General features: G+C 52.5%; 1 protein-coding gene across 5 annotated transcripts in view; it reads right to left on the bottom strand.

Moving 5' to 3' along the window:
- The window catches only part of CCSER2 (coiled-coil serine rich protein 2), a 146866-nt gene extending 144434 nt beyond the window's left edge, over positions 1 to 2432 (bottom strand). For all 5 annotated transcript variants that reach the window (XM_024209779.3, XM_024209787.3, XM_024209812.3 and 2 more), the window contains exon 1: positions 2370 to 2432. The gene's annotated coding sequence lies outside the window, so the exon portion shown is untranslated. The remainder of the gene's footprint in view (positions 1 to 2369) is intronic.
- Positions 2433 to 2909: the final 477 nt, after the last annotated feature.

The raw sequence follows: 2909 nt of genomic DNA, 5'->3' as shown, positions 1-2909 counted from the left end.
GAGTCCAGGCTCACACACAACGTGAAAATACATGGTAAGAGCTTAGGCACCAATCCAACAAGCTGACCCATGCAAGTGGACCTCTATGACCGCATGGAGATCCACTGCCTTCAACAGGAGTCTTTCCACAAAAATACACTTGAGGCCAATTTAAACAATGAACCATACGTCAAATGCACTCTTTTCAACCCCTGACAAATTGAAGCTGGTGAATTAACCACTGAGTTCAGCTTTTGTTTTCAAAAAACGAACAAAAAAACCTTTACAAAACTAATTGCAACTTCAAAGACTAAGTTTCACTCCCTTTTCTATGACGAGCAGCCTTCCAATATTCTACTTGTCACTGTTTTTTTTTTTTTTTTAAACACAAACACACACACACACACACACACAGTAGACAACGAGTAAAATGTTTTTAGTTCTCTCATTATGGGAAGAGATGAGAAAATGTTGTTTGTTAAGTATTAAATATAAATTTTATATAGTGATGTAGGCAAGCGGCTACCTCAAGTACTGGCCCACATATCTGTCATGATGTTTTAGTCTCCCTCTCCTTACCTTATGTCTGTGCTGGACACTAGTATGCTGCTACAGCATTGTTCCCATTCAATTTTGCAATCTTTGGCCTGGTCTACACTACAGAGTTAGGTCAACATAAGGCAACTTACAGCGACCTAACTATGTCAGTGTCTACACTAGAATGGTGCTCCCACCGATGCTAAGCCGCCCATTACATCGGCCTAATAACTCCACCTCTGCAAAAGGCATAGCACTTAGGTCAATGTAGTTAGGGTGACACAGTGTCTGTGTAGACACTGCATTACTCACATCTCCTGCTGGCAGTCCAGAGCCCTGCCACCAACTCCTGGTGAGGAATTGGGGGGCAGAAGGAGAACCCAAGCCCAGCCACTGCCCAAACTGGGCTCCCCTCCTCCCCATGAGGCTGCAGCAGGGCTCCAGGCTATCAGCCCAGCAGCAGGGCTCCTAGTGGGAGTGTCCCCCACTCCCTGACCTAGGGCTGACAGCCCAAGTTATGAGCCCAGCACAGGGCTCAATTTCACAGCAGGGTGCCTACCTGCAGTGAAACTGACATTCTTGTCAGTTTCACAGCTGCTATTATTTCAAGCAGGAATCAGAGAGGAAATGTGAAATAATAGCAGCTGTGAAGCTGACAGGAATGTCAATTTCACTGTGGGTAAAATTGGTGTGAAATTGAGCCCCTGCCTGGCTCACAGCTGGTGCCATCAGTGCCCCACTTCAGTCAGTGAAAGTGCTCCTGGCGAGGACACACCCTACCAGCAGAAGGAGGGTAATGTAGACACAACCGCTGATTTAATTACTGCAGAAGCTGAAGGTCAACCTAATTTTGTAATGTAGACAAGCCCTCAGTTTGAAGACAGAGCTTGAGCTGCTTCAAGTCAAGGTTAGGGTTTGATGTTGCCTACATTCATTGGCACATTAAAAGTACATTTGACTGAATATGAAGTTACAGGAGGCAATGGGTGGTACAGGCAAGGTCTTACCCTGGTTAATGGAATGTGAACTTTTTTATTTCCAAAACCCATTTTCCTGCTATTGTTACAAACAACCCCTAGAGTAAACCTGAAAGACAGAGAAAAAGATTATCTATTTTTTCAGGTTGTTTACTTCAGGCATGTGCATTTCCCATGTTAGACCCCAACCCTACAAAGAGCTCCTCGCACAGACTCACACTTTGCACAGATTCTTTTCCTTCAGCAGGGCCTTAATTAGCGGTTTCCCCTGTTGTTTCTGTGGGTGTTACTCACCAACAGAAAAAAAGTCATGTTTAAAATAGAGAAGAGGTGATTGCAGCGGTGTACCACTCAAGACTACTTTTAACTCATCATCCTGCTACATTTGCCCCCAAAGGATGCCCCACACAGGCATGGCGACCCTGGTGTAGAGCCCTGCAGCCCAAGACAGCCACACCTGTAGCACGGGTAGCACAGCAGTGAACCCTGCAGCGACATCAGCTGCTGCAAGTGACATTCAGACAAGATGAAAGGTTAAGGCTGCGCCCTGTTATTAACGTATCATGCAGGGAGAGCCTCCCCGGGCGGCTCATGTTTTTCATGACACATCCCCCTGGCCTAGGAGCCTGGTGATGCTGCAGCATCCTCTGCACAGCCCGCAAATCACAGCCAAGCCCCAACCCACCCAGGCACCACGAGATGGGGTGGCTGCATCTACAGCAGGACGCCCGGCCAAGGGGTGGGGAAGAGACCTCCAGCCGCGCAGCCCAGGGGAGGGTTCTAGCCCCGCAGCCCAGGGGAGGGGTCTAGCCCCCCGGTACGCCCGGCCTAGGGGAGAAGGGTCATGCTGCACTCGCCCCCCGCCGCCGCACTCACCGCAGGGATGGGATGGGAGGGGGGATTCTCTGCGGTCTGCTCCTGCGGGGCCCGGGCTGTGCGCCCCGCTGTCTCGGATGAATGCCGGCAACCGGCGGCCCCTGGCAGCTAAGGGGTGGGATGGGCAGGGCTCCGCGCACACCCGGCCAGCGTCCTGTGCTCTGGCCCCTCCCCCGCCCCAGAGCACACGCCCCGGAAATCAAGCCAGGCTCCGACGCCGGTGCTGACAGCTGACAATGAGGTAAGCGCCTGCTACTGCGCACGCGCAGCTGCTGCCGGAAACAGCATGCGCGCGCCCGTCCTACTCCGTCCTCTCCCTCGCCCCGCCGGGGCGCGCGCGCCGTTCTCTTCCCTGTTCCATTGCTCTCAACGGCTTTTCCCGCCCGCCCTGACTCAAAGCTGCGCTGGGAGAAGGAGCGTGTGGCTAGGCCAGGCCTCCCCGTAGGGGCTGGGGGCGGGCGCTGAGGCTGTCTGCATTTGACACACCCGACCGCAGTATGCGGATGGTTCGGGGGGCCACGCCCTGCCTCTAGCGGGGAG

This window comes from Terrapene carolina, unplaced genomic scaffold (assembly GCF_002925995.2).
Source record: "Terrapene carolina triunguis isolate 2854851 unplaced genomic scaffold, T_m_triunguis-2.0 Scaffold95, whole genome shotgun sequence".
Taxonomy (NCBI): Eukaryota; Metazoa; Chordata; order Testudines; family Emydidae; genus Terrapene; species Terrapene triunguis.
The sequence above is the reverse complement of the archived record's forward strand: the minus strand, read 5'-3'. Positions and strand labels throughout refer to the sequence as shown.